Genomic DNA, 23,305 nt, shown 5'->3' with positions numbered 1-23,305 from the left:
TTGATGGAAGCTGATGTTCACACAATGACAGAGAATGACTTACCACTGTTCTTGAAAAGGTTTGTTTGGATGTTGGGCTCTGAATGATGTCTCCCCCCTGAATTCTCACCATCTCTCCATCTGACTGCTTTCTGCTTCTCTCACAAGACTCATTCTCATTGTGAGCTAGTCTGCTCATAACAGCATCCGCACCCAGCATTTGCACCCAGACCCAATATCTTGCCATTGGCTTGGCTGCTCTGATGTCATAATCTTTAACCCAGCTGATATCACAAAGTCCCACTTCCTCCTTGGGGCTCACAGCTAACTGCTCAGGGGGTAATGGGGAGACTGTTTATCAGAGAATGTTGCTATTCATGAGCAGCCTGTGTAAAATTAAACAACAGAAGGGATCTCTTAATGCCATGAGCTGTCAAACGATGCCTTCTGGGAACTAATGAACAGCTATTTTGGAATATTTTGATTGACAGGCAGATTCCTCCTTAGTCTTCCAGTTTTCCACCTCCAACATCTCATTTCTTTTTTGTGTACGCCTGCATCTGGTTGACTCTAGATCGAGCTGTGATGGCTGACTATTTCCCCAACTCAAACTTTGAATTCCCCTTTAAGTGTGTGTGAAACTGGGCAACCAAAATTTAAAAACCTTTCATTTACTTATTATTAGATTTACATCCTCCAAGCAGCTCAAGGTAGTTTCTCTCCCTCCCCACCATATCCACATGAAAATGCTGTGAAGTAGGTTAAGCTGAGAGGCAGTGACTGGCCCAAGGTCACCTAGTGAGGGTTATGGCTTAGTGGGGATTTGAACCCTAGTGTCCCAGGTTCTAGTCCATCATTCTAACCACTATACCACACTGACTATCTTTTGTCCACTAGGCTGGTAGTTAGGTTCAGTGTGAGATGCTGAGGAGCTCTTTCCACCAAAGCAAGTGAGGGATTGCCTCACTATGCAGGAGACCCAAAAACAGGGCCACCCCAAGACACGTTAGCACCTGAGTGAACCACCAACTAGTGTCTCTTTCCCACCAAGGATGGAAAGGGTGAGTGGAGATCTGACATCAGGAACAAGAATAAAGCTCTCTGTTGGGATCTGCTGCCCCTGTGGAACCTGCCACCCGAGGCAGTTGCCTCAACTTGCCTCATGGGCTGTCTGGCCCTGGCCAGACAGAAAGTTGGATAGGAACCAGAGCACATCATACAATGTTGTCATTCCATACTTGGCTACGGTGAGCTACAGTCAGCCATTAAATCTCCATGGAGGAGCTGTAGTATGTACACTGTTGTGGAAGTGTCCAATTCTTTCCCCTGTAGAGCATCTGTATGTGATTTAATCTATTTCCAGTGATACTCCCAAGGAAACACACTTGGAAATCTCAGAGCACCATTTCTTGCAGTGACATCAGAATGATCATATTTTATTAGATGGGGGACGAGACTCAAAGCCAACACACAGTACAATGCTTAGTTGGATTTCTTTTGTGCTTTCTGCCATGCAATTAGTGAAAAATGAATATGATGACAAGATTTTGGATGTTCTAAAGTAAAAGTGTGTCATTTTTCTTGGTGTGGGAGAAGCCATCCTTTTTGGCTGGCTTCAACCTGGCTGAAGGTAATAGTGTAGCTACCTGTAACTTCATCACATGTAAACATGTTACCCCTGACACATTGCTCATAGACATAGCATACAAATCAGAAAACTATGCATGTGAGGGCCTTGTTAGTGATGGTAACTTGGTTGCAGGAATCCCTCCCTTTGGCATTTGCCTTCCTCTCTTTACCTTCTTGTGGATGCTGACACAGCTTTACCATTCAGCCAAGTGAGGTGGCTTCCTCAAGCAACACATGAGATTAACACATGTAATTTGTCTCTTTAACGACCCCAATATGTCAGCCTTTAAATGTTTGTTACAGTTATCTATTCTCTTGCTTTGAGCAAAGCTAGACAGCCAAGAAATACTGGCTCCTTTCCCCCTAATAATAATAATAAAAAGCAACCAGCAGGTTTGCTATCTTACCATAGTTTTTTAAAAGGTAGCTTTTAAGAAACCCATTTGTGTTGTCAGGGTTGCAAGCCAATAACATGCGTGAACAGCAGTCCTGAAGTGCAATTAATTTGTGTGTGTGTGTGTGTGTGTGTGTGTGTAAAAAACAAAAAAACTGCTCCTCTATTTCAGTCTATTTCTATTAGGGCTTCTTTGGAAATCGTTGCATTAAGAATATTTTGTTGTTGTCTGCTTTCAAACAGGCCTTTAAGACTTTTTTTAAAAAATCAAGTTCTCATACACAAAGATGCTGAGCTAGTTTTTAAATGAGTGCTGTTCTTTATTTTGAACCATGCCATATTATTAAACTTGGTTTGTGAGACATGCCTGGCTAGACTAGAGTGTGTTAATGTTGCCACTTGTTTAAATTGTGTGTGTTTTAAAATTATTTTATGACCCTGAGTGTGAGTTGCTCTAAGAGGGCAGTTTTTGTTGTTGTTGTTGTTGCTGCTGCTCTGGATCCTGAAATAATCAGGATCCACCTGATAATAATAATAATAATAATATAATACCCTTTCCATTCATATAGTCATAAGGAATGTGCTTGGGTAAGCACAACATTTTAAAAGTTTGCATAGGCTTTAATCTAAAGCCAGCGGAGGGAAAAGGTCAAAGGCCACTGGTGCGGGGGCTGGATTTAAGTTTCTGAATGAGGCCGCCCGCCTCAGATTCCCACAGCTGCTTGTCTCTGAAACATAAGATTTGTCTTCCCCTGCCCTGCCAGTGCTATTAGTAGTATTATTATCTGCTCCCTCTCAGCCAATCAGGGCGGCAGGAGCCTGGTGACGACATGTGCTAGGGAACAGCACTGAGGCAGTGAAGCATCCAAGCTACTAATGTTAGGATTGGAGGTCAGAAGCTGCTCTATGGGGAGAAAGGGAAGCCTTTTAATGGACTAAGCCAGGAGTGTGCCTTCCTTTCCCTCCTCACCCACTCCCCATTCTTTCTTTTTTTCCTGCAAAGGGTATTGCTTTCGATGACAATACCAGACCCTAAGAGGCCGACAGTCTGGATACAGCATGACAGGGCAGACTGCAGGTAATGCTTCCCCCAACCTCATTTTCCCCTTTGCTGCTGTTACACTGGGAACAGGGTTGGCCTGTGAACCTTCCGTTTGCAATTGACACCTGAGCCACGCATTCTTCTGCTTTTGCAATCAAGGAGCTTCTCCTTCTCCTCTGCAGGAGAAAGAGGATCCCAGAAAATGCATGCTTTGTTTTTCGTTTTATAGTGGTGCGCAAACCTTGCTTTGGTGGAGGGGTCTTGTTCCTTGTCTTCAAAGCATCTTGCATCTCCCTGCCCCCTTCCTCTCTGATTTGTAAATGTTTTTTTTTAAAATAACAGCAGTGTCATAAAATCTGGAGACTGACATCTTATAGCAGTTTAACTCTTGAGGGGATGGAGGGTAAATGGGAAGGGGGGCTTGCGATTGCAAATGCAGAAATCTGTTCTTGCCGCTGACTGAAGTGTCAACACGGATGTCAACGGCAGGAGCTGCCTTGATGGGCTTCCCATCGAAAGGGAACAATACAGGCTATGGTTGTTATTGTAGTACCGTCTGTGTGTGTGTGTGTGTGTGTGTGTGTGTGTGTGTGTTTTCCTGGCCAATGCATTCAAGCCATTTCTGTATTTTCTTTTGTTTTGAAAGGGGGCTTTGGGGGCTAATACAATGTAAGGATGTTCTCCCATAAGGCATTAGTCTGTGATCTTGAAATGCTGGTGTTTCTTTTGCTAGGCTTCCTCCCTTTGTCCCAGACCTGTATGTATGGCTATGTTATCCAAGTAAGGAACTGTCACCATGCACTATCCTACTCCCTACTGCTCTCTTTGCTCCTTCTGTTTCATGTCAAGGTTTTAGGATCTGTTTGTATTTGGGCACCAGAATGGAAGACGATGAGTGCATCTTTGTTAAGCAGCAATAAGAAGATGATGGTGAAAATGATTTTAAAAAGCAGAGGTGCAAAAATGGGATTGTCTCTAGTATTGTTAAGCATGTGTGACTCAGTGGGCCTCAGCAGCTGAATGCTGATCTTGTTATCCATTTAAAATGGCCCCTATCTCCCCTCTCTCTACTAAAAAAAAAAATGGTTCATGGTCAAGAGGTTTATTTTCAGTGTCTCTAACTGGGATGGGACTCTTTGGGCACTGGCATTTTGTCTTCATGTATGGTTTTCAACACCTTTCATGTGCCTGGGGATGCCTCTTCCTTTTGTCAAGATGTGTATCACTTCTTTTTTTAATACTGAGGAAATAATTTTGGGGTTTGGTATGTTTTACACTGCATTTCTTGTTGATCATAATTTTTGGGGTTTGGAGCTTGTCAAAATTCTGTACCCCTAGGCAGGGCTGCCAAGGTCGAGTGAGGTTTCAGTTCAGCAGGTCAAAGACCAGACATAGATCTGATTGTTTGAATCTTTCACTGGGGCGGGGAAGTGGGGGGATGCGGGGATGGTGTCAACATGGCTGGCTGTTACAGTGGTGGCAGCAGGGGGGCAGGCAGAGGGGAAAGTCTGAGGGGTGGGTGAAGCAGCTATCTGCTGTAGGGGAAGATAATAGAAAATGCTGGGCCCTGGTGGGGAATGAAATCAAGTGGTCCCCCATGACTCCTCCTTGATTCATAAATTAACATTCTGCAGTTTATTTCCAGATTTTCCAGAGGCACAGCTGGTGGGAGAGGAGAGGGGAGGGCTGGGAGAAAGGAGAGGGATCATGGGTGGCAGATTGATGCTAAGGAGGAAGATGGGTTTGCTATGCCAGTGAGGAAGATGGGCAGGGGGAGGCAGGAGAGCTGCCTGAGTGGGAAATGGGAAGCTTGAGGGAAAAGAGGAAAGAAGTCAGTTGGTGATGTTCATAGAGAAAGGAACAAGGTGGAAGGGTGGTGTGCAGTGAGAGGTTGAGTGAAATAGCGGTATAAGAAAGCATCCTGGTGGATCAGGCCAAAGGGGCCCCATCTTGCTCAGTATCCTGTTCCTACAATGACCAATCAGATGACTATGTGAAGCCTATAAGCAGGGCCCAAGCACAACAGTTCTTTCTCCACTTGTGATTCCCAGGCACTAGTATGAAGGGACAGCATAACCATCATGGCTAGTAGCCACTGACAGCTGTCTCCTTCATGAATTTCCCAATCCTCCTTTAAGGCCGTCCATGCTGGCGGCCACTATTACATTTACCATAGTTTAACCATGTAGTGCGATGAGACACTGAAAGAAAAACAAAGGAAAGAGCAATGTGTTGGATTCTGGGGAAGGTTGATCTGTGTATACATAAGGTTCTGAAGGAGCTCCGCAGAAGTGGAGAGGACCGCAGTACACCTTCTACAGCTACAGATCTCAGCATGTACGTTGCAAGGTGTGAATCGTTGATTGTCAGGTCTGGTTCTAGTTCTAGCTTGGTTACAAGGTAGGCTGTCCGTTCTAAGAGCACACCAACTTTGCAGAGGCTGGCAATTTTATTTATTAAATTTCTGTTCTGCCATTCATTGTAAGATCACAGGGTGGTTTACAACATAAAAACACAAAAATGCATGTCGTAATAACAAACAAAAATAATGACCCCGACACACACTGCTATTATTATTTACGAAAGGATATGAAAGGCAAGAACTATGTAATTGCAAGAACTCTGCAATTCAGATTGTCTACTTCGGCCATTGCAGCCGACAAATGCCCAATAACGAGGATGGACAGTTCCTCTAAGTTTGGGTGGACAGTTCCCTTTGCATAGTTGCAGCAATAATGGTGGGGTATCATCAGACAAAAGAGAGTGCCTGTTTCAGGTGACTGACAAATTCTGTTGCACCTTCTTTGGGTGAATTTCTTCATAATGGAGGGTACAGGGAAACCTTTTCTCTTGGTATTAAGCCATCCCAGCTCTGCATTAATTACTAACTTTAGAATCAAGCTGCATCAGAAAGAAGGCATGTCCATTATTTCAATGGGTCTCTAAGTAGGAATAGTATTGGACACAACCCAGAGTTGCCACATCACTTGCAACTTAAAGTAGAACAGCAGTAATTGAGTGCTGCTATTTATCCATGTCTGAAGTTACAATTTGCTGTTGGGTTTTTGGTTTTCAGTGGTAGTGGTATTTTATATATATTCTAAAGGGACCACCTGCTTCTCCATGAACCTGCCGATCCACACCATATATTCAAAGCATATTTATTCCATTTTAACAGTCATGGTGTCCCCCAAGAATCCTGGGATCTCCAGCTTCCTCCTCACGGAGCCACAGTTCCTATAAGTCTTTGTGTAAAACCATGTGCTTTACAAATTCTTGCTATGTGGTCCCAATCCAGCTGAAGAAAGGCAGGTGGTGACCAGAGACAGGGCCATTTCTGGTTTGACCTCGCATCTCTGGAGTTCTTTTCTTCATGGTCTGGTGAAGTTTCTGTTTTGCCAGGGCTTTTAAATGTTGCTTTTGTTTTTATGCTATGTATTTTTTGCTGCTAGAGATTCTTAAAGATATCATTCATTCCATAATTAAGTGAACTTAATTGATTTGCGCTTCCTGGGCTACTGCTTAAGTCCAGAACTTAAATATGCATATTAGTCTACAGTTCTATGAACGTTTGCTCTTCACACATTAACTACTTACCTTTTTATGAGGTGGTCTGAGGTAGCTATTTTGCTTTCCAAAAAAACAAAAAACAAAAAAGTATATCAGTCAAAACTACATACCAGAATCTGCTCTGTTAGGAGAAATTTGCACTGAAATGATGCTGAATTTTCATGAGGTCTTAAAGAAAAACACTCCACTAACTGATATAGAAATGCAAAGAACTGAACAAGGGCCACATTCACACCATCCATTAAAAAAGCTATAATACTACAAAGAATCCTGGGAACTATAGTTTTTGTTTAGAGTGCTGAGAGTTGTTAAGAAACCTCTTTTCCACCCCCAGAGCTACAATTTCCAGAGTTCCCCATGAAGAAGGATTAATTGTGAAATCAGTCTGAGAAGGAAACCACTGGGAAGAAAACAGGGGTCTTCTAACAACTCTCAGCACCCTTAGCAAATTACAGCTTCCAGCATTCTTTGGGAGGAAGCCATGAGTATTTAAAGTGGCATCATAGTGCTTTAAGAGTGTGAATGTGGCCAACACTGGAAGAATGAGAAACAGGGAAACTGAGGCTGGGTACACAATCCCATTTACTCTGGCACCAATGCACTCCCACAACTGGTGTTTGAAGCCCAAAATGCATAGCATTAGTCACAATTCTTGGAAGCCAACTCTTAGATGCTGAGATCCCTTTGCTCCTCCCCCAATAAAATATTTGAGGGGGACAAGCCCTCAAATGATGTCGATGTGCCCTGTCATGTGATTGATTATGCAGGGCGGGGCTTACCTGCCCCCTCCCATACTCCCTGTCACAATCCATCTGTATTCTGTAGCTCCTTGAGAAATACTGCTGTTTCATTTGCTTTCCCTCAAACCAGCTTCCGTCCAGTTTGAAAATGTAATCTCTCATTAAGCTGAGGTTTGTATATGCACAGGTGATGGCTTCACTGAATAACAGCTGTGTGAGGACTGCAGGCACGGGAAACAAATCAGGTGAATAATGTGTCCGGCAACATAAAGTGTGACTTGAAACATAGCAGGAGGTAACAACCACCTTAATGTGTTCATGCCCTGAAAGAGACATGTTTGCCCATCCTTACTGCTTAGCCATTTACCTGCCTGATTCTGTTTACTGTATCCAGTCCCCCTGGGTCTGAGGCTTTGGCTCAGAGCCTTGTCTGCGACTGACTTTACTTCTGTTGCTCCAATCTCCTTTGCTTCTTCCAACAGAAACAGATTCCAATGCTCACCCTCAGTCTATCGGGGCAAGTGATGAGGGGATGGAGATTTTCCCAGCGCTTTATTTCTGTGAAGAAAATTTTCCTTTCCTAAGTTCATTACTTGCAATGAATATACAATGCACCGTTATTTAGGCTGTCAACCTGCATTTTTTCTGTCAACAGTTTTCAGTGCCTCTGTTCCCTCCCACCCTTAAATGTAATTACAGTCGTACCTTGGTTCTCAAACGTAATCCGTTTCAGAAGTCCGTTCAACTTCCAAAATGTTCTGAAACCAAGGCGCGGCTTCTGATTGGCTGCAGGAAGCTTCTGCAGCCAATCGGAAGCCGTGGAAGTCGCGTTGGACGTTTGGCTTCCAAAAATAGTTTGCAAACCGGAACACTCACTTTGCGGTGTTCGGGAGCCAAAACGTTTGAGAACTAAGCTGTTTGAAAACCAAGGCATGACTATAATGTTAAGTGACGTACATGGCATTGCCATTACATATTTTGCAATAACGTTTTCTACACAATGCAACATTTTAACCACATTAAATGTGCTTAAATTTTTTCTATCAAATATTTCTGGTGAAATACGGCGAAAATTAACACAGGCTGCTTTTTCTTAAAGCTTTGTTTAGTACAGCCTCTCCCAACCAGGTGCTCTCCAGATACTTTGGACTACAACTCCCACTAGCTGGCTGGGTCTGATGAGAGTTGTAGTCCAACATGTGGGCTTTGGCAAATATAGGTTTATTGGGGTGTTATTGTTTTTAATAAATAAGATAAATATGCTAAAATAGATCACTCTAGGGATCAGAACATTTTCTGATGCAAATCACCCAGTGCAATTTTTTCTGATAGGAAGGTTTTTCTAGGAGTTTTTCCAAATACTTCTTTCTTGATCCTGCTGAGGCTCTCATCATCTTCTATTTCCCTGCTTGGCTGCAGCAAAGGAATCCTGGGAGCTCTTTGTGAAGGCTAGGAATCTCAAGCAAGTGAAGTATTATAGTCAAATGGGATTCAGTGTGCACAGCATTGCTTGTCCTGGTTGGCTGTACAGAAAATCCAGGGACAATCTTAGAAGAGGAATTTTGTGTCACCTCCTTGATCCTTCTAACTGAAGATGGCCAAGACTGAACTGGGAATGGAAGCATATGCAATACCACTGAGCCAAGGACCCTCTCCCACACCTGGGCTGGGAGAACTTTGGATTTCAGCAGTGCGGGTGGCGCTGTAGTCTAAACCACTGAGCCTAGGGCTTGCCGATTGGAAGGTCGGCAGTTCGAATCTCCGTAACGGGGTGAGCTCCTGTTGTTCAGTCCCAGCTCCTGCCCACCTAGAAGTTTGAAAGTACAAAGTGCAAGTAGATAAATAGGTACCACTCTGGCGGGAAGGTAAATGGCGTTTCCGTGCGCTGCTCTGGTTTGCCAAAAGCGGCTTAGTTATGCTGGCCACATGACCCGGAAGCTGTCTGCGGACAAAACGCCAGCTCCCTCGGCCAGTAAAGCAAGATGAGCGCCGCAACCCCAGAGTCGTCCGCGACTGGACTTAACGGTCAGGGGTCCCTTTACCTTTACCTTTATCCTTAAAAAGTCCATAACCATCATAGGCTTTCCCTGGTGCCTGTGCCTGGAGGGATATATTACCCCTTGAGGGCTTTCATGACATCAACAGAACCTAACAATATTTTTCATGCATAATTCAACTGACCACCCATGCCCAAGAGGTTTAGGGGCTAGCAAATGAGGCTGCCTTATACCATCTAGCCTAGTGTTGTCTATAATGGCTGGCAGCAGTTCACCAGGTTCTGAAGCAGAGGTCTTCTGCATTGCCTGCTATCAGTTTTTTAACTGGTGATGGCAGAGATCCTCTGCATGCAAAACACATGATCTACCAATGATCCATGGGTGTAGCCAGGGGGGCAGGAGGCATCTGCCCCCCAGTCAAGTAAATAAATAAAAATACTTAACTAATAGTAGAAGTACTCAGAATATATGAAATTGAAATGCTTGCTGAGGTCACCTGGATAACGTTGTGTCACATTCTAGCAATGCAACTGGCAACCCAACAGCAATACCTTACCTCAAGGCTCTGCTCATCTCTCTTGCTCAGCCATGTGCCACTTGTGCCATAGAGCAGTCATTCAGTATTACCTTGTGGAGAGTAAAGACTTGGCTAAGGCCGGTGATAACAGGGGAGTCTCTCAATGGCCTATTCTTACTGAGTGTGCACAGAAAAACTGCATTGAGGGAAAAAGGAAGAATTTGAGATGGACGTGCTAAAAAGATTTCCAGCAAATCCACAAACACTTTATTTAATCTAGATTTATTTTTAAAAAAGAAAGATGAAAAAGGCATGTTCCTTGTAGTTTTGCAAAATATATTTATTAACTGCATGAAAGGTGCTCCTTAGTGTTAACTTTTTCATTTAACTTCCTAGTTTTCAAATGACTGAAGATTTTGACAGATTTTTCTGAGTACTTGGGATCAAAAGAGAGTAATTTAAAACAGCAGTTGTTGAGACGCTTCATTCAGAATCTGCTAGACAGAGCCAGACAGCGGATGATGACAGGTGGGTGTCCTGCCCCCCCCCAAACATAAATCCTGGTTACGCCCATGCACTGAGCTGTGCCTCTTCCCTTGGAGATGCTACTCTCTTGTTCTACTTGCATGAGAGTCAGCTGTCTGGCATGTGTGGTGCCTCAAAGCTCCCTCATTGTGACCATTGAAGTACAGGGGAGACGTGAACAGATTGGACTTCCTTGGCTGCAGCTTTTCCTAGTCACAAATACCTTTGTTGTGTCTGGGTTCTGACATTGATGCTGCCCCCAGCCCAGATCCTGCACTGTTGTTTTCTCTCTCTCTCCCCATTTCTATTTCCCGCTGTGCTCTGCAGTGATCTTCCTTATTTGCCATCTGTTTTCTTGCTGCAGCAAAAGGCACCCCCTGATGTGTATACTCACTGGTCAGGCTTCCAGGAATTTCATAGAAATGAAACACTGGGGTTCTATTCTGGGTGTCATATTATGTTTGCATGTCTGACACTTGATCTCTGAAGCCTACGCAGCTACTGAATTTTGGTGTACCTTTGGCGTTCATAAATGTTGTGAGAAGGTGGGGAAAGTAGAATCGGGTCAGCTTTAAAAAGGGATCAGGTGCCTTCTGCCAACTATTAAAGCGGAGCCTATTCACATCTATAGTCTCAGTTCACATCTTGCATGGTCCCCTGTCACAGACACACATGCAGCTGGCAAGGGTGTCGGTTGTGTTTCCGCACTTTTAATGGGAACATCAGAAACAGCGAGAACAAATCTGATACCACTCTCCCCCTTTCTTGTCTTTGAGTGCATGTGTGAAAATGGCTAATGCATTTATTGTTATTATTTATTGCATTTATACCCACCTTTTTCCTCCATGGAGCTCAAGCTGGTGTACATGGTTCCCTCCTCTTCCTCATTTAACCACAACCCTGTGAAGTAGGTTGCCCTGAGAGATGGTGACTGGCCCAAGGTCACCCAGTGAGCTTTGTTCATGGTTGAGTGGGGATTCGAACCCTGGTTTCCTGGATCCTAGTCTGTCACTCTAGCCAGTAGAATGAAGTTGAGGGATGGAAACCTGAAGGTCTCACTTGTGTTATTACTACTGCTTTTGTCTGAGCCTGCCCTCTACTTCTTCCACTCCTTTTTGTGCCTGTCTTCCTTATCCAACTTCTTCTACTCAATGCGTAAACATGGGAAATGCACAGATTTGCAGGTGGCAAGGAAATTATGCAGGGCATAGAATCACAAGTACAGGTGTTAGAATCAGCTCTGTTGTTGTTGTCTTTTAAAAAATGAATAGCCTGGGCAGCTTGGGTTTATAAACAGTGCATGATTCATACATCTTTTGACCAAAACATCAAATTAGCATGACTTGTTGAGAGAGGAGGTTTTCCCTCTTCCATTTCTTCCCATGCCTCTGGTTGATTCTCCCCTGCATGCCAGCCTTTTTGAATTCTAGATTAAGTAGATGAGTTTCAAGAATTAATTATGGAAATGAAGTTTGCACCATTTGCTGCAGCTTTCACTTCCTTCTGTTCATTCACATCTCCTCACCATCACATTAATGATGTCCACATATGCATTTATGAAACTATGGTCTGGTTTGCATTAAGCCAAACCATAGTTTAATGGGAAGGAGCAAGTGTGCAGATATCCAGAGTGAATATTGTGGCTACTCTGCTCGTCCTTGGGTCCTGCTTCTCTCATGCTACCAGTGGTTTGGCTAACGCAACACGAGAATTCAAGCTCATATTTTGTCTCCCCCAAACAAACCCAAAGCAGCAAACCAATATTAAATCTTGGTTATTGCAACTCATGGTTTATTCGGAGCAAGGTATATCAGGAAATAGGGTTTTGATTAAGTCAAATAAATAAGACAAATTATGGCTTAGTTCTGGACAGCATGGCAGTATCAGATTCAGGGAAGAGTGATTTGTATGTACTCCGGTTTATTCTCCCTAAGCCATAGTTTGGCTTAGTATTCAACGTAAACTGGGCCAGTGGAAAAAAGCAATCACAAAGTAATCACACATTTCATGCAGTGTTTCATTGGTGCACATATGCACTGCTGCACATGTGACAAAACACATGAAAGAATCTTGGTCCAACCACATGTACAACATCGTACTTGGGGTTTGTGTGTGTGTGCGCGCGTGCGTGCGCTTTGCCAATGCATCTGTGTGCATTAGTGATGGAGAGGTGGTAAATGTCATGACTGAATGGAAAGCTGTGTCAAACTGTGCATGCAGAGTGTTTTGTACAAAATTTGGATTTATTTTTATTTTTAAAGGAACAATGAACAATTCTGGATATGTCAATCTCAGTTTAGAAACAGGACTGGGTAATTTGGAAGTCTAGTCTCCAGGGAGGCCTTCAAGTGAGAATTTTGGAAACATTACTGATGGCTGCCTTTTCTACCCCACTTGTAATTTGTACAATTGTCAGAACTGGATGGCTGTTCTGTTCTGTGCTAGATCGGTGGATATTTCTGAGCTACAAAGGTATCTCAATTTGCCCCCAAGCAAGGTGGGGGACAAGGATTGGGGGGAAGGCATGTGACACGCCCACCACTAGTTTTGCAGATCTGTTTGGAATTTCCCACAGCTACCCTTAAGTGAAAACAAAGACATCAGTGCCAATCCCAAATATCCTATGTAACATATAGTTTGGCCTTTATTTATACAGTTAGCAGATCAGTTTAGATTTATTTCTTGCAACCACTGGTTGTTACAATACGAAGCAAGGAAGATGAGCATTTAATAACAAATGAGATGAGAAATAACATTAACTTAATTAAGCATAAATCAATAAAAAAACAATTAAAAGACTGGCAGTCAACCCAGCAAATGAAATAATAATAAGTCCAGCCTAACTGTACCAGCTTCCTGTTTTGTTTTTATTAACCATGACAAATCAAATAAAAATGATGGAAACAGCCAGGATTCTCCAGTTGTCTTTTATATTTGTCTTAATAAATATATAAAAACAAGCTTGTGCCTAAGCTAGTGCCATTAGGAAGGCAACAACTCTTCTCTTTAGCTTGATATCCTTTTCATTTTATCTTTTCACACACAGATAGGGCTGGCCCTACCATTAGGCACAGTAGAAGAGATGCTTTATATGGAATATTTTTATGGGTGGGGAGTGGACAGAGCAGGGTGCTACATGGCTTCCGCAGGACTCCCTAAGCTGATCTGCTGCCCCCAAGTGTAGTGGAGGCTGGTCTCCCATTGCCAACACTGAGGTAAGATTGAGCTGCCAGTGTGTTAGCTTCTGTATGCGGAATGCAGAGGGACACCACCTTATCTTTTGCCTCAGGTAGCAAAGTATCTTGGACCCATCCTACACACAAAGAACATTGGTACCATTGATGGTTTTCCTCTAATACCTTCTGTTAACAATTAAGCAGATAGTGGGGAAGATCCCAACTTTGTCTAATCAACAGCAGAGCTTTATGGCGTCTGTGCTAATCTGCCTACAAGAAGTGTAGAAGACATTAATGGAAACCTCACAATAATGATTTCATTAAGCAAGCAAAACTTTTTGATTTTAAGTAAGCAGACCTGTGGACGTGGGTGTGCCCTCATCCAGTCCAGAGAGTGGCCCTGCCTGTCAGCTTCTGCCTCCTTAGCTCAGTGTGTCTCTTGTAGATGGGGACAAAACTTAAGTTAATTGGCTGTGCCTGTCATTTTCTCTGACTCCACCTACTGTTGGTTTCTCTGCCTCTTGCCCTATAAGCCGCAATTGGCAATAGCCAGCAGTGGCTTGGGGGATATCTTTATAGATATTCTTATACCAAATAAAGGGTCCTGTTTTAAACTTCAAATACTGTGCCAAGGTGTGTCATTTTGGCTCTTAGAATTTTGTTCTGGATACAGTGTAAGGTGATTAGAACTTTGGAAGTCTCAGATATCTGGTCCCTGCAGGTATTTGGAGCTGAAGGGAGGGCCTGTTTTCTCCCAGCAGGGAGCCAACATGATGCTCTTGAGATGTTGTGGGTCTTCATCTCCCACCATCCTATCCCTGACCATTCTTGTCTGTGGAATGCTCTCCCCAGGGAGACAAGCACGGTGCCTTCTTTTATATGTCTTTAAGTGCCAACAAAGTCTTGTCTCAGACTTTTGTCCCATAATTTGAAGTGTGGCACTGTGCCCTCTTTTAGTGGGGTAGGATCTGTTAGTCCTGCCTTTTACTTGCACCTGTGTTTTTAGGGGGTGTTTTTTGTTTTTGTTTACTTGGTTGTTATTCATTGCTTTTTAGCCTAAGTTCTTTTGGGATGCTCAGGGCAAAAAAATGGACTAATCAATGTAATTAATCTTTCAGAGGTTATAAGAAACAAAGATCATTATGCCCTAGATAAAACAAAATGACAGCCTTGGTTTCTTCCATCTGTCTGTCTGGTCGTTTTAACTGTTATCTAGTTTTGAAATTGTTTTGTGGGTCTTTGGACCGCAATAAAGTTTTGATTTGATGTAATTAATAATATTAGTAATAGGCCATGCTGGACCACCAACTGCTACCTTCTGTAGATGTTTCTCTACCATCTGAAGAACTATAAAGAAGGTCCAGCAAAAAACTTTAGACCAGTGATGGGGAACCTCCAACTCATGGGCCTCATTAGGCTCACCTGGCCTCCTCATTTTACTCACAAGGCCATTTTGGCCAAGCCCCCCACCTTATAACTGACATCATATATATTGTCAGGTGTGGGGCAGGTAAAAATGCAGCTCCCATGGGGTTTGCTTTTGCAATCACTATCATGGTTGTTGGGGCATGCAAAGTGCCTCTGCTTGTGTGGGTTGATTTCAAACCACGTGAGCAAAATTAAATATGACACCATTGTGCCATCAGGTGATTGGCAGGTAGGTGGTTGGCTGGATCTGGCAGCCCACTCCTACCTTAGAAACTCAGAGTAACTTGACTGGTTTACTATAGGTCACATGCTTGGATATTTAGTCTTGGGACTGGCTTGCATGCATATTACATGTTGCTTAATGACTGTCAACAGCAATGATGGGTCAGTGCATCCACTAAATTCAGAGGCAATACACTTGTGATCATCATATGCTAGGGCCAAGCAATGGGAAGTGGCTGTCTCCATTTTGCTGTGATGTGACTACCACAAAAACAGCTACGTAGTGCCACTTCTGGGAATAGTGTGCTGGAGTAGATGGTCCCTTGGTTTGATTCAGCACAATCAGTTATTATGTTGACAATGGTCTCAGACAACTTCTTGCGTCAGAAACAAGCTATTTACAAGCTAAGTAAATAAACCAACAGCAACAATTGTGCATGCTTACATACACCCAGCATAGAAGTGATCAGATTGTTCCCAAATTATACTCCTGATAGCCCAAAGAGAAAGCCAACAGAACTATGGGCCTCACCGATAATCAGCGTAACGAATTGTGGCCACATCTATAAGATTTAACCAGTATGTTAGCCTGAGGCATACTTAATGCCTGTTCATTAAAGGATCAGATGAGCATGCAGGCAGCATTCCAGTTGTTAAAATATTCATGTGCCAATAGGAGTGTCTGTTCCTAAGACAGGCAAACCTGAGCGTAATGCATGACAGTCATATGGTTCTTGACTGGTCAACATTAAACCAATTTTCTACCCCCTTAGTTACCTGCTTTTCTTACTGTTCACAGCAGTTCCCCTGCGAATTACCCCAGTACTCACAGGTTGCTGTTTTTCTTCAAGTAGAACTGTTGCATAACCGGACTGTGAGTTTGCTTGCTGTGGGCCACTGGTCCTGCCTCACTGATATGCCTATGGAAGAGTCTATCGTTGCCCTGATAAGCTGCTTCTTACCCAGCTGTAAAAGCCAGCATCTTAGCACACTGTAGAACAGGGGTGAGAAACCTGTGTGCCTCCTGATGTTGTTGGATTCCAATTCCTGTCCACCTGTGTCAATACCGCCATTAGTCAGAAATGATGCAGCTTGTAGTTCAGCAACACCGGGAGGTAGGGGTAGTGCAAAACAGGACGTGCTGCTTTGCCCTGATGCTGCCATCACCACCTACCTGCTCCTGCTACTGCCTGCTCTGCTGCCGCCACATGCTGTGCTGCATCTGCCACTGACGGAGAAGCAATACCACCAGTAGCCCCAATTTTGGGCAAGATTGTGCCAATTTGGGGCATGATCTTGCCCAAAATTTGCACTGAGTGTGGTGCTGCTTCTGTGCCAATGGTGGAGGTGGCAGGGCAGGCAGGGCACCCATAGGTGTACCTGATGGGGAACTTCTGCCACCTGAAGCAGCGACCTCACCCTGCCTAATAGCTGAGCTGGGTCTGTCTGGAGAACACGAGTTCTATTTTATTTCAGTAAACATGTTCCTCAACTTAGTGCCGTCCCCTTATTTTGGACTACACCTTCCATCATGGCCAATATTCAGGAATGATGCATATTGTAGCGCAGCAGCATTTGGAGGGCCAGAGGTTCCCCAAGATCCTGCCCACACCCCGTGCATTCAATGTGCACTCACTTAAAATGGCTGCTGAGTTCTTCCCTTCCCCTCTTTGTGCACCAAACTTTCTTCTGATTCCTGGACCAGATAATTCATCTCTCCTCCACCCCAAATTAGTTACATATGTACAGCACTCCCCAGATTCCACTTAGGGAAGTGGAAGTTTTCATATGCCGTCACTGGAGACACCAGTTTTCCATCAGCAATGAAAGCTAAATGCTGCACACAGCAGTGGGAGAGCCGATAAGCATAGAGACACTTGTCTAATTTACAAACTTGTAGCACCAAACAGCAAAGCGATCAATGTTTGAATAAGGTCCACCATTTATTAATAGAGAGATCACAACTTGGAATACACCGTAAACAAAATCAAACATTGCTGATAATGTGCATAGATTTATTCTGTGCTGTTTCAAAGGATTAAAATGTGGATGTTAACAGCAATGTTTGATTTTCTTATTAATGACTTCTGTGATATCTCTGTTAATAAGTCATTGACTGTGTTCAATAATTGATTTAACCAGTAGATGGACACCAGCAATTTGAGAAGGTCTGGGAGCCGACACACATTGCTTTCCCCATGGCTACCGCACACACACTAGTCCACTCTCAGATAGACATGGTGAAGTACTCTTCCATGAAAGCTGCTCTGACTTTCATCTTCATTCAGAAATAATGTGATCAGGCTGCCCCTCCTGACCACTAGCCCACTTCCTGATCTGCTGTCACTCTTCCTAGTGATCAGGTGCTCCTGAGGGCTGTTACAAGGACATCTGTACCAGGGATGGGGAACTTGTGACCATCCAAACGTCGTTGGACCCCAGTGGTCAGGGATGCTGGTTAGACCACTGCAATGCATTGTATGTGGGGCAGCCTTTGAAGACCATTCAGTAACTAGTGCTGAACACAGCAGCTGACTTGTCAACTCAGAGAAGAAGGCATGAATATATAGTATGGGTCCCCGCCTGACTGAGCTGTCGGCTAGCTTGTCTTTGAGGCCGATTCAAAATGCCAGTTTTGCTCTTTAAGCATTGTACAGCTTGGGACCCCTATAGTTAATGGATTGCCTTTCCCCATATTAAATTGCCTGCTCCATAAGATTGTCATACATGCCTCCTCTAAGGAAGGTTAGAGCCAGGGTCAACAAGCTTTTTCAGCTGTGGGCCGGCCCACCATCCCTCAGACCATGTGGTGGGCCAGACTATTTTTTTTTGGGGGGGGGGGAATGAACAAATTCCTATGCCCCACAAATAACCCAGAGATGCATTTTAAATGAAAGCACCACATTCTACTCAGGTGAAAACATTCTGAATCCCGGACCGCCCGTGGCTTTTCCGCCCGTGTTTTCCCATGTATTCCCATGGGCTGCCTCAGTGACTGGGTGTTTTTACCCTGATTATGTTTTTAATATGGTTGTGTATTTATTTTTACTAGTATCACTGTATTTCCTTCTTGAAATTGCTTTATGACTTTCTGTTGTGGGAGGCAATTCATAAATTTAATAAACTTAACCAAGTAACTAAATCTAATCTAGCAACATCTGGAGTGCTGCAAGTTTCCCATTCCTCATTGGCTGGGACTTGGACACCAGTGTCACCAGGAATGGCAAGTGATGGGCCCGAACTACTTGATATGAGGGCTATGAACTACTTGATATGAGGAATGTCCTGGGTATGGATATCTGTGAATATTTTTATTTTCAAACTTGATGCCAAAACCAGGCCAAAACCTTTGGTGCTCTGGACTCAGTAGCGAAGTGAATTCCGCTTGCACAGTATTCTCTGCATGCCTTTGTGGGGTACCCTTCAGTTCCTTTTAAAAAGTACTGCCGAGATTACAGATGTGTCCAGACAGGGACGAAGCCAGTGTGTGGAGCTGTTGCTGCCAGAGCAGAAGGGCAGGGGACATATAGGTAGGCATGACACACAGCCACACTTTCACATGGTCAGCCAAGCAGTCAATCACATACTCCGCAGGCGGGTGTGGGGCGGGCAGGTTCATCCAGTTAGGAATGCACACACAGCCTCCTGGTCCAGACATTTTGCTTAGGTTAGTGCCTTCACTGGCCTTTGCTCCTCCCAAGTCTGTGCTTCCCCTCCACCAAACAGAACCTCACAAGTTCAAGTGGATTTCCTGGGACATTGCATTTGTGTGCACAAAAGATAAATTTACCTTATTTAAGTATATATCATAATTGAACAACCAGTGGATATCCCATAGGCATTTTGTTGGCCAATGCGAGAATAGGATTCTTGAGTAGATGGGCCATTGGCCTGTTCCAAAAGGCTCTTCTTCTGTTCTTATATTTAAGTCTGGGTGGATAAGAACAGCTATGGAACAGTAAGTGCTCTACTCATTAGGCTACTCCTACCCAGAAGTTGCTTTACAAAAACTTCACTGGCTGCTAATGCCCAATCAGCAACAGTTGTTGGGGTCACATTTTTTGCCACCACCACCACCAAAAGTATTGGGTTTCTGAACTTGCTTTAATATGCTAGCCAGGGAGAAGCAGGTGCTGTCATGAAGCCATTCTGCCTGGCCAGCTGCCCTTACTAAACCTCTGTAACATGGAAATCTGGCTTGTCATCTGCCATACTGGGGTGTGTGTGTGTGTGTGTGTGTGTGAGAGAGAGAGAGAGAGAGAGAGAGAGAGAGAGTTTTCCGTATTGAAAAGAAATGATTACATGATTTAATATTATTTTAACAATTTTGATAATGTTGGAAGGAATGGAAGAGTCAAGAAGAGGGGGTAAACAAGGGAAGAACATATTATTATTTTTAGTGGTGCATCTGAAACTTACTTATATTAGGGTATTCGGATTAGGGGCGATGCCAAGGACTTCAGCTTGACAAGACCTTTGATATCACGTTGTGATTTGGACAGGACCAACCTTGTTGCAGTACAGTTTGGGTTCTTGATTTGTATCAATGACAGTTCTGCAATTGATCAAAGGTTTCACAAATAGATCTATCCTAGATCAAGGCTTTGATGCAAGGTTACGGGTGCAATCCTGTTTGCTATGGATAGATAAATCTGTCAGCTTTAGTTTCTTTTAATTCTTCACATTTTCCCAGTCCTCTAACTTCATAACATTTCTGGAAGTTGAATTTTGATTCAGTACTGGTGACTGGGTAGTATCTTCCATCGCAGCTGAGGCAACAGATCAGATTGGGGGGATCCAGAGAGAGACCATGTGTCAACCAAGGGCAATGGCTCAGGTAGGGAAAGGCTATTGTTGCCCCTGAGCATCTGCTCCTTGAACTGATTGTCTCACCTTACCTAACGATAGGGCTTTCCCTGTCCCTGCCTTGATTCCTTATCGAGAAGAACATTCTGAATTGGGCGGGAGGGAGGTCAGAGCTAGCCCACCCATGAGGCAATGTGAGGTGGCCACCTCAGGCAGCAAGATCCACAGGGGCAGCAGACCCCAATGCAGAACTTAACACACCCACCCCACCACCTGTTCCTAATGTGTGGTGGATCCTCTTATCCCTTCTTCCCCGGTGGGGAGGAGGTGTCATTTTGTGGTTTGTCTCAGGTGCCAAAATGTCTTGGGCTGGCCCTGGGGAAAACAAATGTACAAATGAGTAATGCTAGCAAGGAGGCACAGTACATCCTTGAAGATATGCAGCAAAGGAGACTTGGTTACGGTGACCTGATCAGGTGTTCAAGCTGTCTGTTGCTATGGTAATGAGGCTGAACTAGAGTGAGAAAGAGACAGCAATTTTCTCAGTTTGGAACCACGTCTCTTTTCTGCTCATACTTGAGAGCTTGGAGAGCATTATGTCCCAGACATGGTAACACACCCACCAAAAAAGAAAAAGAAAAAAGATAATGGTGTGGAAAGAGAATGCTGATTTTCTAAGCATTCATCTCCCCACCCCCACCCTATTAGCATTTATTTGCTGAGAACAATAGAGGACTGTATGATGTGAAGATAGACTGCATTTACTCAAATGTAATGCACACCTTTTTTGGCCAAATTACGTTGCGAAAATTAGGGTGTGCATTAGATTTGATGGTGCATTTACATTTGCCAGCAAATACTTTTTTTGGTTCCGAGGTTTTGACAACTGAGGTGTGCATTAGATTTGATGGCGCATTAGATTCACGTAAATACAGTATTTTACAGTGCAATCTTATGGAGGATAGGGCTTTCAATGCCTAAAAGCAACAATGGCTGTGTTTCACCTCCACTGTCAGAGACAAAGGTGTTGTTGTTGGCATCCATCTGTCTCTGGAGACAATGAAGGAGTACGCCTTTGGGGGGTGAGGTCAAGCTATTGGAACGTTGCAGCACCTGCTGTGAGACTGATGCTGGAGAGACATGTTTTGTTGCAGCTGGGGCAGATGAAGGCGTCCAGTTGTGCTGCTGCAGATGCACAGGGCATTTCTTTTGCCTGTGCTCCTCCCAGTGGTCATTCCTCTGGTCACTGCCATGGATGCACAGCTCAGCTGCCCATCTCCAGGTAATGCAGTCTGACAAGGTTGATGTTTACGCTGCTAGCCTTTAGGTCACATTTGCAGACAGCAATTCAGACATTCAGCATGTCTCTGAGTATCAGTTGCTTGAAACCTCAGATGGGGAGAGTGTTATTGCACTCAAAACCTGCTTGAGGGCACCTGGTTGGACACTGGAGGAAAAGGATGCAAGACTAGATGGGCCACTGGGCTGATCCAGCAGCCAGACTCTTCTTATGACTGCTAAATGGAAGCTCCATGCTCAAAAGAAGTCTGATACTGAATAGAGATGGACAGATTGGTCTGTTTCTGGTCCTGCCAATTTCACATGCATTCTTAAATTCATTACCATCCCATTTCCAAATTAATCTGATATTTCAATTTTATTCTAAAGCTGCATTGGTGTGGTGGTTGTTTGGGCTAATTAATCCAATCTAATTAATGCACTAGATCCAGACAAAAGGAGTCAGGCTTATTCTTATTTAAATCAGCATGAAAAGCCTGTAATCACTAACTTTGATTTCAATGGGACCTAAACATGAATAGATTGGCCTGGATATAACCAAATAAAGCACTGTGTCCAGGTACCTAAAAGCAATGGGTTGTTTTTTCTTTTTATTAAAAAAAACCCTTATTTAAACATAATTTAGCCATCTCTTTCTGACAGAATTCAGGAAACAACTTAGTCAAATAACAAGTTTTAATCACCAGAATTAGGCAGGCAGTTCTCAGTTATTAACATGCAGGGTGAAGAAAGCCTCCTACAAGCAGTCAGTATTGGACAAATACTGTTGTATTATTTGCCCTGAACAAGGTCCGATGATGTTTAGCAAAGAATGGTTTATTGCAACTGAGGTTTTCACCTCATTTCAAAATAGAAGAGCCATGCCAAACTTAACAGCTGTATTGGGACACTGCAATAAACTGTGGCTTATGGGAGAACTTTCCCCAGCATGGTGCCCCCCAGGTATTGCTGGACTGCGACTCCCATCATCCCTGACTATTGGCCATGCTGGCTGTGGCTGATGGGAGCTGCAGTCTAAATTATCTGGAGGAACCATGTTGGGGAAGGCTAGTTTATCATGATGGGAATGATCCTAGCCTTCTCTTAGCTCTGCATGTTTTACTCTCTGCTCTCCTCTTCCACCCCTGCTGCTGGAAGGAGATCAGAAGCTTTTACTTGCCATTTCAATTAGAGTTTAGCGCTATCTCCAAACCCATGGTTTGAAGTTGGCTTGCTTCAAACAAACCAGTATTTAAGACTGGCCACAATTTTTCAGGTTTAGGTGGCATAGAAATCTGTGCTTGGTCAAAAACCCATGTGATAACTTTTTTTTATAACAATTTTTATTAAATTTTCTAAATTACATTTTAAAATATTCATTTAAACAACCTTGAATCAATGACTTCCCTTCTTCTCCTTCCATGGTTCATTTTGCATACCATATATCCCTACATATTTCACATGAACTAAACCATTCAGTAATCTTTGTTATGTCCATCAAAACTTATTTACACTGTTGAATTTATCTTAATGCTACCAGCGTTTTTAAATAAACACAATTTTCACTTATATATTCAGTAAACATTTCCCAGTCTTCTTTAAACGTGCATTCTTCTTGTTCTCTTATTCTGTAAGTTAAGTCTGCAAGCTCCACATATTCCATCAGTTTAAGTTGCCATTCTTCTTTGGTTGAGACCTTGCTCGTTTTCCATTTTTGGGCTTACAAAACATGGGCCGCGGTAGTAGCATACATAAATAGTTTGGGTTTTTTGACACCTGGGAATTTTCCTTTGAATTATCCCCAACAAAAAGGACTCTGGAGTTTTTTGGAAACGTACTTTCAAACATTTTTTTCAATTCATTATATATCATATCCCAATATTCTTTTACCCTTTTACAAGTCCACCACATATGATAAAACCTCTTTACATCTCCAGCACTTTGGATGTGAAAACTTTCAAATTCTTCCTTGATTCCACAGAAAATACATAGTAGTTGGTCA

General features: G+C 43.4%; 1 protein-coding gene across 7 annotated transcripts in view; it reads left to right on the top strand.

Annotated features, from left to right (window-relative positions):
- The first annotated feature begins 2,819 nt into the window (after positions 1-2,819).
- Positions 2,820-23,305, top strand: part of PAK3 (p21 (RAC1) activated kinase 3) — an 84,094-nt gene continuing 63,608 nt past the window's right edge. For 2 of the 7 annotated variants that reach the window (XM_080990546.1, XM_080990547.1), the window contains exon 1: positions 2,842-3,080. The gene's annotated coding sequence lies outside the window, so the exon portion shown is untranslated. Of the gene's footprint in view, positions 3,081-7,541; positions 7,600-10,264; positions 10,397-23,305 lie in introns of all 7 variants that reach the window. The other 5 variants (XM_080990545.1, XM_080990544.1, XM_080990543.1 and 2 more) reach the window with 5 other exon arrangements.

The sequence above is a fragment of the Podarcis pityusensis genome (genome assembly GCF_964106645.2).
Source record: "Podarcis pityusensis genome assembly, chromosome: Z".
NCBI classification, from domain to species: domain Eukaryota; kingdom Metazoa; phylum Chordata; class Lepidosauria; order Squamata; family Lacertidae; genus Podarcis; species Podarcis pityusensis.
This window is presented reverse-complemented; position numbering and strand designations above follow the sequence as displayed.